Source organism: Salmo trutta, chromosome 14, assembly GCF_901001165.1.
Source record: "Salmo trutta chromosome 14, fSalTru1.1, whole genome shotgun sequence".
Lineage (NCBI taxonomy): Eukaryota > Metazoa > Chordata > Actinopteri > Salmoniformes > Salmonidae > Salmo > Salmo trutta.
This window is the reverse complement of record NC_042970.1, coordinates 11,702,431-11,715,318: the sequence shown is the minus strand read 5'-3', so window position 1 is coordinate 11,715,318 and position 12,888 is coordinate 11,702,431. Positions and strand designations below refer to the sequence as shown.

Genomic DNA, 12,888 nt, shown 5'->3' with positions numbered 1-12,888 from the left:
ACCCACTCCAGGGCTCTCCCTAAGAGGCATGAGACGAGGTCGGACACCCTCTCTCGTTCCGAAGACGCCGGGTGGACGGTTGCTAGGTAGAGCTCCAGCTGTAATAGGAAACCCTGACATTGTGCAGCCGTCCCATCATACTCCCTAGGGAGGGCAAGACGAATCCCACTGGGACCGGGTGAAAGAGGGGCGAGTAGTGGAGACCTTGGTTGAGCTGGTGGAGGCGCTGGAGGACCTCCCTTTCTCTCCCAGCGATCCATAGTCTGTAGGACGCGGTCCATGGTGGCGCCGAGATGATGGAGCATCGCCGCTTGCTCCTGGATGCGCTCCTCGATCCCAATTTCAGGGGTACCTGCTCCTGCTGACTCCATGACGTTTCTGGGTGTGTGATTCTGTCAGGCGGTGGGTGTAGCTGGTGCATGAAGTCAGGCGCAGGAGAGCAGAGATGAGTGAACAATGCACTTTACTTAAGAAATAGCACAAATTAACAATACCAATGTGCGAACAATAACGGTTGCCACAAAGCATGGGGGAAAACAGCACCCGGAAAAAAAACTGCCGGAAACGTACCGACCTGAACAACAAACAATCACACACAAAGACATGGGGGAAACAGAGGGTTAAATACATGACCAGTAATTGGGAATTGAAAACCAGGTGTGTGGGAAACAAAGACAAAACCAATGGAAAATGAAAAGTGGATCGGCGATGGCTAGAAGACCGGCGACGTCGACCGCCGAGCGCCGCCCGAACAAGGAGAGGAACCGACTTCAGCGGAAGTCGTGACAGTTGTGGTCAATTTGTAATGTACAAATTATTATTGTTATGTTTCGACCCCCAACCATCCGCACAGACAAAAATCAGCCATGACTGAATCTAGTTGATGATCCCTGCTCTAGTGTCACTGTGAGGGTTTGACCATTTTACAAGGTCCATTCTCAGTGTTAATGTGCTCTAATCTGTGTCTTAATTATGCTTTGACTCTAGCATCTCGGATATTGTAGATGGTCTTTGCTTACCTGCATCCTTGAATGGTTTTTCCTCTAACTACGAGGACATGAGAGCTCATTCATGAAAACACCATCCGAGAACCTCTCTGTTGTGTGGCTAATCACAGCAGTGAGCAGCTGCAGTGTGTATTTGAGTGTCTCATTTTGCCTACTTGGCATTGTACGTTCAGAAACGATTGGTGCCTCTCTGCAGAGCTCTCTTTAGCGTTCCTGAGTGTTATTGTGGCTCTCCGGTGGCTGAGCCCTGGGCTTGAGTGAATGTCCTGCTGGGCTAGGGAAACATTATTGATCAAAAGCTAACTGGAATGGAGACTTTTAGGAGGACGGGAAACCTCTATGGTCGCTCTAGGCTATTGATTGGATGTGTAGCCTAACCTTGCAGAGGCTGTATAATTGGTTTCACCAAGGGGTATATAGCTAAACGCTTGGCATTTAGATGTTAGCTATTTTGGAGTACAATGTTATTAGTGCAGTCAAATTTTGTCAGTAGCCTATGTCTCATTTTATATAAATAAATTAAGTGTTCTTCCGGTCAATTAAGACTGTTAGGACTGTTTAGAACAAAAAATATCCTCTGTGGCGTTATTATGTCAACTATGGCGTTATTATGTCCACCATGGTGTTACTATATCCACCATGGCGTTATTATATCCACCATGGCGTTATTATGTCCACCATGGAGTTATTATGTCCACCATGGAGTTATTATGTCCACCATGATGTTATTATATCCACCATGGCGTTATTATGTCCACCATGGCGTTATTATTTCCACCATGGCGTTATTATGTCCACCATGGCGTTATTATGTCCACCATGGAGTTATTATGTCCACCATGGTGTTATTATATCCACCATGGAGTTATTATGTCCACCATGGCGTTATTATATCCACTATGTCGTTATTATATCCACGATGGCGTTATTATATCCACCATGGCGTTACTATATCCACCATGGCGTTATTATGTCCACCATGGAGTTATTATGTCCACCATGGAGTTATTATATCCACTATGTCGTTATTATATCCACTATGGCGTTATTAGATCAACTATGGCGTTATTATGTCCACCATGGAGTTATTATGTCCACCATGGTGTCATTATATCCACCATGGCGTTAATTTATCCACTACGGCGTTATTATGTCCACCATGGCGTTATTATGTCCACTATGGCGTTATTATGTCCACTATGGCGTTATTATGTCCACCATGGCGTTATTATGTCCACTATGGCGTTATTATGTCCACCATGTCGTTATTATGTTCACCATGTCGTTATTATGTCCACCATGGCGTTATTATGTCCTCCATGGTGTTATTATGTCCACCATGTCGTTATTATGTCCACCATGACGTTATTAGATCCACCATGGCGTTATTATGTCCACTATGGCGTTATTATGTCCACCATGGACTTATGATGTCCACCATGTCATTATTATGTTCACCATGGTGTTATTAGATCCACCATGGGGTTATTATATCCACCATGGGTACAGTTCCTGCAGGGGGTCATCAGAGGGAAACAGAAGCCATAAACAGAGAATTATTTTACTCCAGGCACCTCACCATGGTCAGGAATTTGGCCACGGATACATGTGAGCTGATGGGGAGGCATGTATAGAGAATAAAGACAAAAGAAAGACACTAAAAGCCTCAGGCTCCTCAGTCTCTACACACACACACCAGGATTCTGACCTAAATAATGTTTATTACCTATTTCCTTCTTTCCTCTCTCGCAAACCTTCCTTTCTCCCTCCTCTCTCTCCTGGCCCCCTATCTCTTGTCTTAATCTCTCTCTTGCCTCCCTCTCCCCTGCCTCCCCCTCTCTCCGGGACCCCTCTCTCTCCTGGCCCCCTCTCTCCCCTGCCTCCCCCTCTCTCCTGGCCCCCTCTCTCGCCTGGCCCCCTCTCTCCCCTGCCTCCCTCTCTCCCCCACCTCCCTGTCTCTCCTAGCCCCCTCTCTCCTCTGCCTCCCTCTCTCTCCTGGCCCCCTCTCTCTCCTGGCCCCCTCTCTCCCCTGCCTCCCTCTCTCTCCTGGTCCCCTCACTCCCCTGCCTCCCTCTCTCTCCTGGCCCCCTCTCTCTTGTCTTCATCTCTCTCCTGGCCCCCTTTCTCTCCTGGCCCCCTCTCTCTCCTGTTCCCCCCTTCTCCCCTGCCTCCCTCTCTCTTCTGGCCCCTTCTCTATTGCCTCCCTCTCTCTCCTGGCCCCCCCTCTCCCCTGCCTCCCTCTCTCTTCTGGCCCCTTCTCTATTGCCTCCCTCTGCCCTACCTTTTTTTATCTCGTGGCCCCATATCTCCTTCCCTCCTCTCTCTCTCTGACCTTCCTTACTTTCCTGCCTCACTCTTTCTCTCCTTCCCCTCTCTCTCTCTGACCTTCCTTACTTTCCTGCTTCACTCTTTCTCTCCTTCCCCTCTCTCTCTCTGACCTTCCTTACTTTCCTGCTTCACTCTTTCTCTCCTTCCCCTCTCTCTCTCTGACCTTCCTTACTTTCCTGCCTCACTCTTTCTCTCCTTCCCCTCTCTCTCTCTTGCCTCCGTCTTTTTCTCCTAACCATTTTCTCTCCTGTCCTTTTTCTCTCCATGACAACTGCTCTCCTTGAGACTTCCTACAAATGTGTCAGACGGACAGGAAGGGAGTGCCCTCACTGGCAGCTGGCTAATTATTGATGGCCTTACCTGTCTTTAGGAGGATGTGGCAAAGTGTGTGTGTGTGTGTGTGTGTGTGTGTGTGTGTGTGTGTGTGTGTGTGTGTGTGTGTGTGTGTGTGTGTGTGGTGGTTCGACAACAGGGTGTGCCATCTCCTTCAGGTGCGTAGCCTGTAGCCTCTAGCACTGTCCGTCTTGAGTCTGTCTAAAGGGTGGACACAGATTGCTCCGAGTGACCAGGTGCATTACTGTTGTTATGTTATTCTAAAAGTAACAATAGAGATCAATACATACTGTCAGAAATATTCACAGGCTTGTACAACATAGGCGACATGACACCATGTAGACTGTTAGCAAAATCAAGGTTCTTTAGACGACTCCTATACTTAAGCAATAAGTCCCAAGGGGATGTGGTAAATGGCAAATATACCACGGCTAAGGGCTGTTCTTAGGCACGACGCAAAGCCCTTAGGATACAGCTCTTAGCCGTGGTTTATTGGCCGTATACCGCAAACCCCCGAGGTGCCTTATTGCTATTATAAACTGGTTACCAATGTAATTACAGCAGTAAAAATACATGTTTTGTCATACCCATGATATATGGTCTGATATACCACGGCTGTCAGCCAATCAGCATTCTGGGATGGAACCACCCACTTTATGATTTGCTGATAATGTGAACAATGTTGTTCAGTTTTCTCTAACCTGATTAGCTAGCTGCTCCTCCACTGAAGTGGAGTGGCAGGTAGCCTAGTGGTTAGAGCGTTGGGCCAGTAACCAAAAGGTTTCTTGATCGAATCCCTGAGCTGACGAGGTAAAAATATGTCGTTCTGCCCCTGAACAAGGCAGTTAACCTGCTGTTCCTAGGCCGCCATTGTAAATAAGAATTTGTTCTTAACTGGCTTGCCTAGTTAAACAAAAGGTTAAAACAAGATCATTGCAAACAGGTCATTAGGCCCTTGGATACCAAGTTGAGTGACCAATCCATCTGACTAAAAATATTGTTTTTATTCTCCAGAAAAGGTTACATTTATTTAACTTCAGCTGTTCTGTAGAAAACCTCCTGAATGTGTGGGTGGTAGAGGGTGTTGTTCTCTGATACCTTGGATACACACGTTTTGGTAAGCAAATAGATGTCGTAATTCATGTAAATTTGATGTCACCACAATAGGGAAGTGTGTATGGGTTTACTGCACTTTGTTATGCTCTTGGCTTTTCTCTCATGTTCTTATTGTCTCATTGAGCCCCTCTGACCTTTCATGACACCGGGGCTGGTCTCTCTTTCTCTCTCTCTCTCTGTCTCTCTCTCTCTCTCTCTCTCTCTCTTTCTCTCTATCTCTCTCTCTCTTTCTCTCACTCTCTCTCGCTCTGTCACTCTCTCTCCCCCCTCTCCCTCTGTCTCACTCTCTCTCTGTCTGTCTCTCTCTCCCCTCTCTCTCTCACTCTCACTCTCGCTCTGTCTGTCTCTGTCTCCCTCTTTCTCTCTCTCTCTCTCTCTCTCTCTCTCTCTCCTCTCTTTCTCTCACTCTCTCTCGCTCTGTCACTCTCTCTCCCCCCTCTCCCTCTGTCTCACTCTCTCTCTCTCTCTCTCTGTCTCCCCCTCTCTCTCTCTGTCTCATTATTAATTTTTCCCTGTGTTGCTTCCAGTGCCAATCTTTTGTTTTGGGGAGTTGGCCAAGCACTCCCATACCGAGGAGGAATCTGTAGGAAGTCTGTCTCCTTCGCTGTTAGTCAACTGTGAGGTCACCTTTAGAGTGACTCATGCTTTGCTCTTATCAATGTAACTTTTTTATCAATTGGACATTGATGGTGTGGCCAGAGAGCTAGGCCACTGCAGCTCCCTTCAGCTGTGTTGAGCTGGGGAGTGAAGTGGGCTGGGCAGAGCATCAGCATAGTTTTCCAGGGAGGGACGGGTTAGGGTATCCTGTCATTGTTGGGAGAGACCCGAGCGATCCAGGGCATTTTAATGGCTGTGTTTTGTTGTAGGAAGGTGTTGTCCGGTTAGTTAGTGTCTTATCTGTTTCAGAGGGCAGCCTGGGCTTGGTATTAAAGTACAGAGAGAGGGAGAGACTGTGTGTGTCACAAGGAGGAGTCTGATGTAAGATGAGGTTATAGATGAAGTGGTTGGACATTGATCCAGGTTTATAGAGTGGGTGGAAAATGCAACAGGAGTTTTGTTGTCTTCTTGGATATCTCTACAGTCCCTACTGTCTCTACAGCCTTCTGACTGGAAGACGTTGCATAGAAAGGTGAGTGGAACAATGGAACTAAAGCTGGTAAAGACTACACTCAGAAAAAAACTTGGTATCTAGAACCTAAAAGGGTCATTTGTGTGAAAGGTTATACCTGGATTGAAACCAAAAAGTGTTCACCTATCGGGGACAGCCGAAGAACAGTTGTGGAACCTTTTACATTTTCTTTTTGACTAACTCCTATACTCAGCTGGCTCACAGTGACGGACTATACCATTCTATTGGTTCACTCACAGTGACGGACTATACCATTCTATTGGTTCACTCACAGTGACGGACTATACCATTCTATTGGTTCACTCACAGTGACGGACTATACCATTCTATTGGTTCACTCACAGTGACGGACTATACCATTCTATTGGTTCACTCACAGTGACGGACTATACCATTCTATTGGTTGACTCACAGTGACGGACTATACCATTCTATTGGTTCACTCACAGTGACGGACTATACCATTCTATTGGTTGACTCACAGTGACGGACTATACCATTCTATTGGTTGACTCACAGTGACGGACTATACCATTCTATTGGTTGACTCACAGTGACGGACTATACCATTCTATTGGTTCACTCACAGTGACGGACTATACCATTCTATTGGTTGACTCACAGTGACGGACTATACCATTCTATTGGTTGACTCACAGTGACGGACTATACCATTCTATTGGTTCACTCACAGTGACGGACTATACCATTCTATTGGTTGACTCACAGTGACGGACTATACCATTCTATTGGTTCACTCACAGTGACGGACTATACCATTCTATTGGTTGACTCACAGTGACGGACTATACCATTCTATTGGTTGACTCACAGTGACGGACTATACCATTCTATTGGTTGACTCACAGTGACGGACTATACCATTCTATTGGTTGACTCACAGTGACGGACTATACCATTCTATTGGTTGACTCACAGTGACGGACTATACCATTCTATTGGTTCACTCACAGTGACGGACTATACCATTCTATTGGTTGACTCACAGTGACGGACTATACCATTCTATTGGTTGACTCACAGTGACGGACTATACCATTCTATTGGTTCACTCACAGTGACGGACTATACCATTCTATTGGTTGACTCACAGTGACGGACTATACCATTCTATTGGTTGACTCACAGTGACGGACTATACCATTCTATTGGTTGACTCACAGTGACGGACTATACCATTCTATTGGTTCACTCACAGTGACGGACTATACAATTTTATTGGTCTGTGCGTATAACCTATTATCATGGGTAGGGTGATCTGTGAGCATATTTGCTGGCTTAGAATATCAGAACCCCAGAAATTATTTGAAAAAGCCTGTAAAATCAATTCTAATCAAACCAAATACTGCAATTCATTGTGTATCTTAAGTTTTATCAATTACATGTGGGGTGGCAGGGTAGCCTAGTGGCAAGGTACAAATCTGTTGTTCTGCCCCTGAACAAGGCAGTTAACCCACTCTTCCTAGGCTGTCATTGAAAATAAGAATTTGTTCTTGACTGACCTGCCTAGTTTAAAAAAAAAGAAATGCTAAGGTAATGATAGTTGATAAGATGACAGCACTCCTGATTGAGACTGGCAATGTGTCTGTACTGTATGGTAAATGATATGGGATGAGTTGGAGCTGTGGGACCCTGGCAGAGGCCTCCAGGTGTGTAGAGTTGGTCATTGCTCCTATCTGTTTACACAGTATGACTGAATAATTGATGAGCTCTTCTGTCTCTGTATATAGAGCAGGAATATGATGAGATCATCAGGATGCAGCGTCTCTCCTGAATAAAACGAGTGCTGCATATGACCAATGTTGCCTAGATCCTAGTGTAGTGGGATTGTTGGTGTGTCAGGGGCAGCAACAGTTGGGTACTGGAGGAACACAGAGAAAGTGTGTGTCTGTTATCTTTGGGTGAGGTTATTTTCGGAGATCTACAAGGTCTACCCTCCCATAGGGTACGTTAGGTAGGCCTATTTGAAATATCTTCCTTCTGTCAGACTGAAAACCTCTTGTTGCTGTCGGTGTAACGATATTTCATGTGTCAGACTTCCCTGGCAGTGCCGCTTTGCTGAACACTGTTTTAGAAGCTGTCAGCAACCTTTGACACAGATGCTGTGTTATTTGAGTATACTGCTCCAGATTTAGATGCAGCCACCAGGTTTTGACAAAGCTAGCACAGTGGTGTTTTCTGTCTTTTGTCTTTCTGTTTGGTTTACACAGTGACATGAATGAATAAATGAATGAATGACGGTACTTCTCTCTCTCTCTCTCTCTCTCTCATTTCTTAGCCAGAGGAGAAACGTTCTGTAGTATGACGCCTTTCCGTTTCTTCATGACCTTGGAGTGTATTCCAAATCAAATCAAAGTTTACTTGTCACGTGCGCCGAATACAACAGGTGTAGACTTTACAGTGAAATGCTTACTTACAGGCTCTAACCAATAGTGTAAAAAAGGTATTAGGTGAACAATAGGTAGGTAAAGAAATAAAAACAACAGTAAAAAGACAGGCTATAAACAGTAGAGAGGCTATAAAAGTAGCGAGGCTACATACAGACACCGGTTAGTCAGGCTGATTGAGGTATTATGTACATGTAGATATGGTTAAAGTGACTATGCATATATGATGAACAGAGAGTAGCAGTAGCGTAAAAGAAGGGTTGGCGGGTGGTGGGTGGCGGGTGGCGGGACACAATGCAGATAGCCCAGTTAGCCAATGTTACGTTATAAGTTGTTATAAAGCTACAGTATATGAACTAGTCCAATGTGTCAAGAATGGACGACAGCCATTTCAACAGATGACATCATACGGCCATTCACAGTAGCTCTTCAGAAGGACGGTTGGCCAGTCTACACCTGTTTTAAAGTGGAATACAATGCACAAACCACTGGCCTAATGAATATGAATCAGTGTTGAGCCTGCCTGCTCTGGCATGCACTTGTAGCTTATACCACCATTCAGACAACTGTAACATGTCAGGCAGTCTCAGTGTAACAATGACAAATGATTCACATCTAATCAAACCAGGACATGTTAGATTTACTGTACAACCACAAACATGCCATCATTTGTCAAGGTACCTTAGTAGCCTGACCGCATGTTTGCATTCATGTTTCATACTCTGTTGGTTACAGTTGGCTTAAGTTACCTGGAGGATTTAAAAATTCAAATAGGCCTATATTGCTGTGTATTTGGTATGGCCCAGTGGAATCGGGTCTTAGTTGGTGTGGTCCAGTGGAATTGGGACTTACCTTCAAGGGAAATTACCAAAGCACATAGATTGAGGGAGTGTTTTATGTAAATGTCAGTTGTACGGTGAAATACTCCTTTGAACTTGACATAACAGGAATTCATTCAGTTGTTTTGAAAATAGCTTTTTTTAAGAGAATAGTACTACATTTTGACTTTAAAAGCCCTAAGATAAAGTTATTTATCAGTTTGCAGTTCGGTTGTTTCCTGAATATTTCCTCTACCTGTACTCGGGTGTCTGCAGTCAGAGAGATGTGGAGGCAGCACATTGAGTGTTTATGATGAATAGCTGTGGTGCTGCCATGGGTTCTGAGATATAGAGGACCTGTCCTTTACTGCAGTGGAATTTTACTGTGGCTAGCTGGGAGCTGTAGCTGTGGCCCCCTTATCTTACCACTGCCCTCGTCCGTCCCCCCCCCCTCCCTCCCCTGTCCTGCCCTGCTCAGCATCACTCTGTCCAGCGCTCTACCCAGTGACGTTTAATCACCTCTCATCTCATCTTCTCTCCTCCTCTCTAGCAACTCGGTCTACACAGGAAAGCACTACTGGTTACATTCACAGGAATGGCATAATATTACACAGGTCTATCAGCTGTTGTAAAAGCATCGTCATGTTACCCTTTGCTCTGGAATGTGCTGCCAGATTTTCCTGGCTACTGATTACCACTCATGTAAGACTGTGTCATCATAGCACCGAGTAGCTCTCTTGGCTTCATGAATATTCAAATCAGGGTTTTATTATTGGCTTTCTGTCTGCATGGCAACTCGCAAATCCGCCTCTGAATATTAGATGAGATTGATAATACACTCTATTTTTCTCTTGAAGTGGAGTCAACCTCTTGTGTAATAATAATAATAATAATAATAATAATAATACATGCCATTTTCCTTCTATTACCTCAAATCAAATGTTATTGGTCACATACACATAGTTAGCAGATGTTAATGCGAGTGTAGCTAAATGCTTGTGCTTCTAGTTCTGACAGTGCAGTAAAGTTTAACAAGTAATCTAACAATTCCCCAACAATTACCTAATACACACAAATCTATAAGGGGTGAATGAAAATATGTACAAATAAATATATGGATGAGCGATGGCCGAGCGGCATAGGAAAGGTGCAATAGATGGTATAAAATACAGTATATACATATGATATGAGTAATGTAAGATATGTAATAAGTGGCATTATTTAAAGTGGTATTGTTTAAAGTGACTAGTGATCCATTTATTAAAGTGGCCAGTGATTGGGTCTCAATTTAGGCAGGCACCAGTCGTAAAGGTCACACCTGTACAATTTACTCTCTCCCTCCATCTTCAATCACCTCTCCTCCTTTCCCTCCTTCCTGTCCACCTTCTAGTCCTGTATTCTCCATGTCTGTCTGCTTCTCTGTTTCCTCCTCACTGTGTCTCACTCTCTTCCCTAGCTACACATCAGAGGCTCTTCACACTATATTTCCCCACCTCCGTGTTCCCTGTCTCTCCTTAACCCTCACTGTCTCTAGTCCTATCAATCAATGCAATCCTGTGCCCTCATGATGCCATGGTTAGTACACCCCCTCATCACCCAACCACCCCCCACCCACCACCATTCTCCTCATCACACCCCACCCTTCTCCTCATCCCTCATTCCTCCCCCCACCCTTCTCCTCATCCCTCATTCCTCCTCCCCCCACCCTTCTCCTCATCACACCCCACCCTTCTCCTCATCCCCCGTTCCTCCCCCCACCCTTCTCCTCATCCCTCGTTCCCCACCACCCTTCCACTCATCCCTCATTCCTCCTCCCCCCACCCTTCTCCTCATCCCTCATTCCTCCTCCCCCCACCCTTCTCCTCATCACACCCCACCCTTCTCATCCCCCGTTCCTCCCCCCACCCTTCTCCTCATCCCTCGTTCCCCACCACCCTTCCACTCATCCCTCATTCCTCCTCCGCCCACCCTTCTCCTCATCCCTCATTCCTCCTCCCCCCACCCTTCTCCTCATCCCTCATTCCTCCTCCCCCCACCCTTCTCCTCATCCCTCGTTCCTCCTCCCCCTTCTCCCTCTGAGTCTCTTTTCTCTTCCTCCTTGACTGAACCATTCAAGCAAAACACCAGAGGATTATCACTCAGCCATTGAGAAACACACACACACACACACACTGAACACTCACACGCTTTCACTCAACACGTTGCCTGGCCAGAAGTGTCTGTGCTCTTGGATAAGACAGTGCCTATGTTTGTTGACGGTGTATGATGTGATGATGCGAGAGCTCAGCTGAACTCAGCTGAACTAAAACAAAGGGGCGGGAGGAGAGAAGAGTAAGAGGAGAGGAGTGGAGCCCACGTGCCTCAGAGCTGTATCTGTAGCTAGCCGTCGTGTCTCACTCTGCTAATGGAGGACTGGGGGTAAGGCTTTTGTTGTTAGAACGGAGCGGAGGGAGGTAGTCTGCCTGCGTCCTCCCTCTTTTTGGATGCATTCATTTGCGGTCCTTTGTCTTGGCTATAGCCTAGAGTGGTTTCTCACTGGTTGATGTGCTGGTGTGTTTGAGGTTGAGGTGTCTATGTGTGTGTGTGTGTGTGTGTGTGCGTGCGCATGCGCGTGCGTGTGTGTGTGTGTGTGTATCTGGTTATGTGTGTTGTGATCTTCTTCATAGTGTTGCCGGGGTATGTAGAGGAGAAAGAGAGTACTTCATGTTCCTTTCCATGGTGATTTTGATGAGACAGCAAGAATGGTTTGTTACTGCTTTTGTCACCTTAGATGTGTTAGAATTTAACTGGACTGACTACATGTGTTATTTTGTGTAAAACACTAGTAGGCCTAAATACATTAGAATTTTGATAAATTTCAAGTATTGATTTCTATACATATTACAATGATTTAGGACAGGAAGAATTTAGAAATATGCTGTCTGCCAGAAAGATAGTAACAGGTGAAGAGGTGTGGGGTGGTGTTTGTGTGTATACACTACCATCTAGCCTTGTTCCCAGACAGGACTGTCCTACACTAGAACAAAAGCCTCCTCTTGATGGATTAACTAACTGTGGTGCACACCCAGCTCTCACACATTCCCCATGCAGCCCAAGCCCTTTTTGGATTTCAACCAAAGCCGTTCTGCTCACGTTTTGTCTGGAAAGAAACTGCATTTTGAAGTCTGTATTGCTGTCTTTCTCTCTCTTTCTCTCTCTCTCTCTCGTTTTCCCTCTCTCCTTCTCCCCATTGTCAAAAGTATTTTCCAGCCATTAGTTTAGGACGGCTGAGGTGACCCAAATACCCATGCAGTGCCCCCCCCCGCACCCCCCCCCACTCTAAAGCAGAGCCCTCTATTGTCTCTCCCAGGCAGCGTCACTGGGCCTTCGTCCTCGGGAATGGCTTAAAATATTTGTATTTTAATTTTGCCCTTATTTTATGTAAGTTGACTGAGAACACATTCTCATTTACAGCAACGACCTGGGGAATAGTCGTTGCTGTAAATGCGACATACAGGTCTTGGTTTGGTGAAGATGTGTTATTGTTACTGGACTCGTAAGGGGTGCAGCGGTCTAAGGCACTGCATCTCAGTGCAAGAGGTGTCACTGCAGTCCCTGGTTCAAATCCAGGCTGCATTCCATCCGGCTGTGATTGGGAGTCCCATTGGGCGGCGCACAATTGGCCCAGCATCGTCCGGGTTTGGCCGGGGTAGGCCGTTATTGTAAATAACAATTTGTTCTTAACTGACTTGCGTAGTTAAATAAAAGGT

At 45.7% G+C, this 12,888-nt stretch overlaps 1 protein-coding gene across 3 annotated transcripts in view; it reads left to right on the top strand.

The window, feature by feature from the left end:
* The window catches only part of LOC115207393 (protein kinase C and casein kinase substrate in neurons protein 1), a 34,868-nt gene that overhangs the window by 9,303 nt on the left and 12,677 nt on the right, over window positions 1–12,888 (top strand). Inside the window, exon 1 of one of the 3 annotated variants that reach the window (XM_029774433.1) lies at window positions 5,607–5,913. The exons of 1 other annotated variant lie outside the window; for it this stretch is intronic. The gene's annotated coding sequence lies outside the window, so the exon portion shown is untranslated. Of the gene's footprint in view, window positions 1–5,606; window positions 5,914–11,330; window positions 11,558–12,888 lie in introns of those variants that run through there. One more of the 3 variants, XM_029774435.1, reaches the window with a different exon arrangement.